The sequence below is a fragment of the Muscardinus avellanarius genome, assembly GCF_963383645.1.
Source record: "Muscardinus avellanarius genome assembly, chromosome: 2".
Lineage (NCBI taxonomy): Eukaryota > Metazoa > Chordata > Mammalia > Rodentia > Gliridae > Muscardinus > Muscardinus avellanarius.
In genome coordinates, this window is record NC_137787.1 from 106,280,185 (window position 1) to 106,288,814 (window position 8,630).

At 37.0% G+C, this 8,630-nt stretch overlaps 1 pseudogene across 1 annotated transcript; it reads right to left on the reverse strand.

Annotated features, from left to right (window-relative positions):
* Nucleotides 1-299: 299 nt before the first annotated feature.
* LOC308259259 (phosphatidylinositide phosphatase SAC2-like) lies at nt 300-2,904 on the reverse strand (annotated as a pseudogene). Its single transcript has one exon. The product of its transcript is annotated as a phosphatidylinositide phosphatase SAC2-like (transcript).
* Nucleotides 2,905-8,630: the final 5,726 nt, after the last annotated feature.

Consider the following 8,630-nt stretch of genomic DNA (forward strand, 5'->3'; position numbering starts at 1 on the left):
TTATGTTTTATCTTTATTTGTGAATGATATTTTATTTTATTTTTTGCTTTTAATGATACTTTATTTTATTAGTCACAAGGTTTGACACTTCAAAACAAAAACACCACTAATAAATAACAAATGGAAAGCTCAAAGTCACAACAGACATAATGTTCAGCTGAGAATCATTTCTTTGATAGAGTAAGGCTCTCAAAGATACCAAAGAAACCAACACTTGCTGGAAGACGCCATGTAGCTCTTCTGCATGGGTTCTAGAGGCCTGGTTCTTTGTGGTCAGAGTTATCATCGTAAAAGTAGTTTTAGGGACTTTTCTTGAAAGGAGACTCCTGGCCTTTTATAAGCCCACTTCCAGGTGCAACAGGAACTTCTGAAGGAGCATGACTGCTCATATCAGTGCTGCTCACAGACTGGGACCAACTGCCTAATCGAGGTGCAGAAGCAATGATACCACAGCCAGGAAGAACGTAATCTACTGGCCCTACTCTCTAAGGAATTGGCTAGTTACTTGTCATCATCAGACTTGGAATGTGTAAGGAATTCATCAGAGTGGTAGGAGTCATTATCTGAAGACATGTCCCCATCAGACTCTGCCTGGACCTTATTATCCATCACTCCTGAGCTTTCCAGAGTCTCAAGACTACTACCTGATTTCCAAAGATTGACTTTTAAGTTTGGCTTTAGAAAATTAACTTTCATTTTAGGTTTTGTAAAGTTTCCTAACTTTCATAGATTGCCAATATTTACATTGGATTTGGTCTGCCTTACTTTTTGATTTAGAGATGCAAATTTGCTCATTAAAAAATTCTTCCCCTGAGCCAAAGAGTCTTGGTTTTGAGACCTGATTCCAATGATATTTTTATGAGGTTTTCCTCTCAAGTTTTTTCTCAATAATAGGTACATCCAATCCCATGGCTTGCTTGGTGATCTGCAGCATCTCTGCAATGCACTGAAGGGTGTCTTTTCCATCTTCTTCTGGATTACACATTACAGCTCTCAGCATGTGGAAGTAACCACTTGCTTCTTTATATCTGTAGTGCAGTCGCATGCCCGAGACCTTTGGCTTGCCAAAAAGAGTGGGTTCAGGACCTATTTCTACTTTTTCCAGGTCTTCTAGACTTATCATTGATACTGGTTTACTTTATCAATTTCATCATCATAATAGGCCACGTAGTAGGCTGAGTTAGAACGCAGTAACAGCACATCCACATCTCTGTGAGTAGCATCAATGAGGCTTGGATCGCAGTCAATGAGGGCCCAGCCTCCATGGAACTTCTCATCATCAGGCAGTAGTAGCTTCATGTAACTCTGTAAGAGCTGACTGATGAGTTCCTGGTGGCTTCTCTGGTTTTCCTTATGCAAAGCTTCATGCTCTTTCTCCTTGCTAATGGAGTCACCATTGTTAGCCCACATTATCTGGTAGATTCAATTACATTTCACAGGTAGTGGCTGCTCCCAGGGAATCACACCTATTTCTTTCAGCTGCTGTTCCATGACTATTCGTGCAATGGCAGCTTGAACCACATTGGTCCGATCCAGGCAGTCCATGCAATTAACTTGAAAAATCCCTTCTTGTTTACATGTGACCCGAGCTTAATCAACCCAACACCACTTCATATCAAGAATAATATCATGAATGGCATCAGTCAGGGTTTGAGCATTCTCAAACTTCATTCCTCGGCAGTGCTCATGGAAGTCAAAGGAAACATAAGTGAGGTGTGAGTTGTTAAAAAAATAGCACTTGCTTCAAGTAAGCATCACCAATAACTTTCTCTCTTCCTGCCTGATCTGACAAGTTAATAATAACCTGTTTTTTTTTTTATTTTCAGTTGTTCTTTAATATGGGCACAGAAGTAAGCAACAGTTTCCTTTTCACTTTTGTCCAGCCGAGGTCTTGGATTATATCGATACCCAACCTGGCTCCAAAAGACAGGCACAGAGCCTCGTGTTTGAATAAATGACAAGGTATGATTATGAACATGAATTAACTCTTCAGTCTCCACATAATTTGCAACATTTCCATTTTTATCCACTCCTCTTCATTTATAGTGCATTCTTGCTCTATGCCTACTCTGGTGTGAAATGAAAGCCACTAGAAATCGTGGGTGAATGTCATCTACACAGGTGGAATCCTGTGGGGGGTCTCGGGGCTGCTTTTCTCATCATCAGATGACTCACTATAATAAACCACAAGTTCTTCAATCTGCACAAAGCCTTGGATAATGGGGATAATCCAAAAGTCCACGCCGGTGTACCAATATCAGTAAGATCTTGTATCATATATTTATTCCAAAAGAATCTGTCATCAACCTTTTTCCAGAGGGGACGGCTGTCGGTCTCCCCAGTGCTCTGCCTCTGTACTGAATTGGTCAGGTCGTAAGTCAAGCTATAGTAAAAAGATTCTGAGTCCATGAACATCTTCAACAAGTCCTCAAGTAATCTTCTCTCCAACTTCTTCTTTCCTTTACTTTCCTTAACTTTCTTTTTATTTGGAGCAGACACGGATTTAATATTCGTAAAAGTCTTCAGTAGAAACTTTGAGTCATCAGGAGATGGTATAATCTTCTCTGGTTTGTTTATCCCAAAATGATGCTTCTTACAGAGCTCTAGCTCAAGATCCTGAGGTTCCATTTCAGAAAGTGATAGCACAGCAATTCTGGTAACTTTACAGACCTCATGTTCTCCTGGAAGAAACCAATGCTTTCTGCCGAATTAGAATAAGCCACCGTGGAAGATCTGAATGAAGTTGAATTTTCCTAATAACACCTACCAATCCCAAAAAATGGGATTCCAAGCAAGTAGATCAGTAGCGGGTCGATGCTGGAGGCCGCCAGATGGCGGCGGCTGCACCACAGCGCGCTCGCCCTGCTGCAGGATGTAGTGGTCCTTGGCTTGGAAGAGCCCCATGCACACCCCGCGCCGAGGTAGGCGGCCCCCGTCCTGGGGGAGCTCACGGGGCATCCTCCTTGGCGCTGCCGCCAGAGCCCGCGTCTCAGGGAGCAGCCAAGACACTGGACAGCAGAGCTGCTGGAGGAGGACCACCCCAGGGGTCGACCTGCCAGAGGAGAACGCACCCTGGTGCTGTGAATGTTATTTTATTGAGTATGGATTACAATGTTGATAATTGTTTAGTTTCAACATTATAAACCATCACTCCACTGTCTTTTGGATAACATAACTTATGATAGTCCTCTCCTCTTAGTTCTTCTGTTGCAGAGAAGTGCAAATATAGGGTTACATGATAACCATTTTCGGCTTTGTAGTTTACAGAAGATTTTTCATATTTGGGTTTATTCATTTTTATTGTTTTATGTTCTAAAAATAAAAATGTAAAAACTATTCATAGCTTGAGATCTGGACTGAAAGGCGCATTGGCTAGAGTATGCATTTTCATATGATGACTGAGATTTTTCTCTTTACACCATTTTTTTAAAATGTAAATAAAGGTTTGTTGCATGTATATATACCCAATGTATATATACTCAAAATCTCTCATCAATTTTGTTCATTTTATTAACTTTTTCCTCATCAATTGTTTCTCTAATATATTGGTGGGACTGCAAATTTGTTAACCACTTTGGAAAACAGTATTGAAGATCCTCAGAAGAATGGAGGTGAACTTACCATATGATTCAACAATACCATTTCTGAGTATTTACCCAAAAGAATGGAAACCAAACTTTTAAACTAAATTGCTTCTGAGTATTTACCCAAAAGAATGGAAACTGAACTTCTAAACTAAATTGCATAGGGCCTCAGTAATTAGTGGAGGCTATTTACTGAGATTTTTCTGTCTCAGCCTCCCAAGTAGTGGGATTACAAGTATGCGCCACCATGCCTGGTTTCTTATTGGAATATTTACTCTAAATAAGTATATTTGGTCTTTTGCTGATCATGGTAATTCTTAACCAGAGCAAATTTGTACCCAAGGGATATCTTGCAATGTCTATAAGTATTAATAGATATCAGAACTATAGGTATGTCTCACCAGACTGTAATAAATAGATGTCCAACACTGCTAATCCACCTGCAAAATAAAAGACAGGGCTACTCAACAAGGACATTCTAACCTCAAAATCAATATTACCAAAATAAAGATAATATGACCTATGTTATGTCTATAAGGTTCATTTATCTCATAACTTTATTCATTGTTTAGTCTTTTGGGGGTATTGAGGAGAATTCTACTTCTGAACTACTCTCAGGCACTTTTTTGGGGGAGGACTGATATTTTTATTTCTAATTCAGGAGTGGTACAAAATAATATCTATCACTAGATATTATTCAGATATCACTCTGAAATTATGTGTGTACACCAGGTATTTCTTTTTTAACAATTTTTTATTGAACATAAATAGTATACATTTAAACTATATTTGGTGCCTTCTCCCCCCCACCCCTGTTTCCCCGTTTTCCCTTCCCCGCTCCCACCAATGGTTGCCCAGATTAACCATGTCTTATTCATAATTTTACACATGTTCAGATGTAGACCTTCATTAATCAAGATCAGCCTTCCTCTTCTCCTATCTTTCCATTCAAACTTTGCTGGTATTTCCCCTCCATTATCTGGAGTCCCACTGGTATCCTTTTTGTTTCCTAGTTTGGGCATATTAGAGGAAATATATGTACCTTCTTCTGTGCTTGGCTCATCTCACTTAACATAATGTTCTCCAGGGCTTTCCATCTTCTTGCAAATTATATAATTTTGTTCTTCTTTATGGCTGGATAGAATTCCATTGTGTGTATTTCCCAGAGTTTTGCTATCCATTCATCTGTTGATGGTGATCTGGGTTGATTCCATATTTTGGCTATTACAAATTGTGCTGCTATGAACATAGGTATGCATATTTTGCTGTATTTCTTTGAATTCAACCCCTTTGGAAAGATACCCAGGAGTGGTATAGCTGGATCATATGGTGGATCTATTCCCACCTTTCTTAGGAATCTCCACACAGATCTCCATAGTGGTTGAACTAGTTTGAATTCCCACCAACAGTGTAAAAGAGTTCCTTTTTCCCCACATCCTTGCCAGCATTTGTTGTTATTTGATTTCTTTATGCTTGCCACTCTGACTGGGGTTAGATGGAATCTCAGTGTAGTTTTGATTTGCATCTCCCTGATGGCCAGTGATGAAGAACATCTTTTCATGTATCTATTGGCCTTTTGTATCTCTTCTTTTGTGAAGTGTCTATTTAGTTCATTTGCACTTTTTATTTTTTATTTTGGAACAGGGTCTTATTAAGTTACCAGGTGCTGGCCTCAAATTTGTAATCTTTCTGTCTCAGCCACTCGTGTTCTAGAATCACAGGCATGTGCCACCATGCCTGCCTCGTTGTTTAGTCATTATTGTCTTCTATTGTATGATCATATAACTCTTATTCACTCAACATTGGGTAAAATTTTAACTTTTTCCAATTTTTACCTCTTTTGAATATTGTTGCCATAAACATTTGTATAATTTTTTTCTATTAATGCATTTTTATTTCTTCTGAGTAAGTACCTTGGAGTAGTGTTATAATTTGAATCTTCAATATTCCCTGAAAGTTCAAGCATCCTAAATACTTGGTTGCCATGTTGTGTTTCTATTGGGAGGTGGTAGAATCTTTAAGAGGTGGGATATAGTGGGAAAAGGTTAGGTAATTAGTGGTGTTCTCTTGAAGAGAGTTGGAGTACTAGCTCTTTCTTCTGTCTCTGCTTCCTGGCCACATACAGAAAGCATTTCCTTGCCAGGTACTTTCACCAGGATATGCCTAACCACAGCCCCCAAAAATATGGCCTAGTGGTCATGAACTGAAAGGTCAAAACTTTGAGCCCAAACAAACCTTTCCTACTTTTATGTTATCTCAGGTATTTTGTCACAGTAATAAAAAGCTGACTGTTATGACTAGATACAGAATGTTCACTGCAAAGCTAAAGTATTAATGTTTAGAGTTGATGTCCTTAAGTGATGAGGGTTGTAATCTCATCACTGGATAAATCCATTGTACTGGATTTACTAGGTTTTAACCTAGGCCAGTGGCATGTGACAATAGAAGAGGGTTCCTTGGGAGTGTGACCATATGGTTTCTGCTTTTGTCTTTAAATCTTCTTGCTTGTTTGTATTCTTTGCTTCTGGTCTTCATGATATGAGAGCAGAGGAGCCCTGCTCTCTCCCTCTTTCTGCCTACTGCTGCCATGGTCTGACACCCATAGATTATAAGCATAAACACAATGCAGGGTTTAGTGATTGTATGACTTGGTGGTGAAAACTTTGAGACTGTTTTCCTATAAGTGAGAGTTATGATGATTATTAAAAGTATAGAAGAGAGTAAGGGAAGGAGAATTACGTTTAATAGTAATTAGTTAATGATTGTATAATATTTATTGAAAACCAGGCACTTGGTAGACGCTGGTCTTGAATATTGACAAAGAACAGTGTATAAGAGAGAAAGCCACAGGATTTAAGACCTGATGGGAAATAACTCATTTATACAATATTTAGTACATGCTGTCATATAATCTCTATAATAAATTTTGTAAAATATAAGTAATTTTATATGATTAAATAAATTAATAAAACATTTGAAAAGAAGTTCTAATCTATGCTTCCAAACTAAAGAATTAATTTTTCTCCATTCCATCCATCTATAAGCTGAAATGTTCTAAAATGAGGCTTATAAAAAGTTTTATAAGTTTCAAAAAATTGCCAAATAGCAGTCACAATTAGAATTTGGTTTCTCGTATTTTTCTTTTTGCTCTTTCTTTCTTTCTTTCTTTTCTTTCTTTCTGTGCTGGGGATAGAACCCAGGGCCATTCTACCTCTGAGCTACATCCCAGCCCTATTTTTTATTCTTTATTTTGAAACAGGGTCTCGCTGAGTTGCAGATGACTTCCCTAAATAGCTGAAGCTGTCCTCAAACCACAATCCTTCTGTCTCAGTTTCCGGCATGCTGGAATTACAAGCGTGTGCCACCATTCTCATGTTTTTCTTTTCCAACCTGCATGTCAAGGATGAATGTGCATTAAACTTTCCCTATAAAACATGAAATGTGTTTTTAAAATTATCACATTTTATGGTAAAAATAATGATTTCTCAACAGGACATCAATATTAATTTGAGATACTTTAAGTAATTTGTTACACTAGATCACATGAAACACTTTATTATTAAGTTTTATATTCAATATATTCTTATTTTTAAAATAAGACTATTGTCACAGTAACTTGGCTCTCTCCTCCCCTCTTATTCAATTTTAGTTAAAAAAACAAAAATAAATTTTTGTAGAACCAACTGTTTCTAAATTACTCCCATATAACCATTCCCAATGGCAAATGGGAAGAATTAAAATTCATATCATTTGATTTTAACATTTAACTAAAAAAAACTTTTGAGCTTTATAAAGTCCAATAAAATAAAATGAAATAACAATATCAAAAAGATAAAAACCTGAAAGTGAGGTAATCTATAGCATACATACACTCTGGGTGAACACATTAAACCTCTTTTTTGTCAAGGAAAGTGACTATAACTGGTAGATAATAATATTTTATAAAGATAAAAAATAATAATCATAATTAGTATAAATAGTTAACAATTAAAGAAAGAATCAACTCAAAAAAGATATGATTTTAATAACATAGAAACATTTTGTTATATTCAAATAAATTGGAAAAATCTACATGATCCAATTCCTTAAAAGCTAATATTTTTCTTGATATAAAACTATTGGTGGTTTTACAGCAATAGCAATATTTAGTCCACCAATGATAGCTAAGGGCAAATTTATTGTCCAGATTTTGGTTTCTGAGTGTCTTTTGCCCAAAGAAAGCTGAGCTTCTTGTAGATTTATGGATTCTGCATCCTGAGGAAAAAGATGAACAGGCTTATAATATCTTTATCCTACCATGAAGTAAAAGTTTTCAATGATGTAAGGAGTTATGAGAAAAACATAAAAAACACCTCTTTAAGATATTTAATTACAATAAATATGTTCAAAACACTATAAATACAAAATGGCTTATGGGTTTGTCCTACTACATATAAAGTAATTATAAAATCTCAATGGCTTATAACAACAAACATTTATTTTTCTTTCATAAAACATGTGTGCTAGCCAGGCGTGGTGGCACACGCTTGTAATCCCCGCGCTTGGGAGGCTGAGACAGGAGGATCACGCAGGTTCAAAGCCAGCCTTAGCTGGCTTAAGAGACCCTGTTTCCAAATAAAATTTAAAATAGGTTTGAGAATGTATCCCGGAGGTAGAAGGCCCCTGGGTTCCATCCCCAGTACTACCAAAAAAAAAAAAAAAAAAAAAAAAGAGTACATAAGAAAAAACAAAACATTACTGAATGAAGGAGAATTAATAAATGGGTTGGAATTTAAACTAAAAAGTTTCTGTGAAACAATGGCTCCCATCAAGAATCTAAAGAAAGATACCACAGAATGAGACATCTTGGCCATCTATTCCTCTGATAGAGGACTAATATCTAGAATGTACAAGGAACTTAAAAGACCTAACATACACAAAAAATATCTAATCAAGAAATGAAAAATGTCTGGTGTGGTAGCATATGCTTGTAATCCCAGTACTTGGGAAGCTGAAATAGGAGGATCAGGTTTCACAGCCAGCCTCAGTTACTTAGTGAGGCCCTCT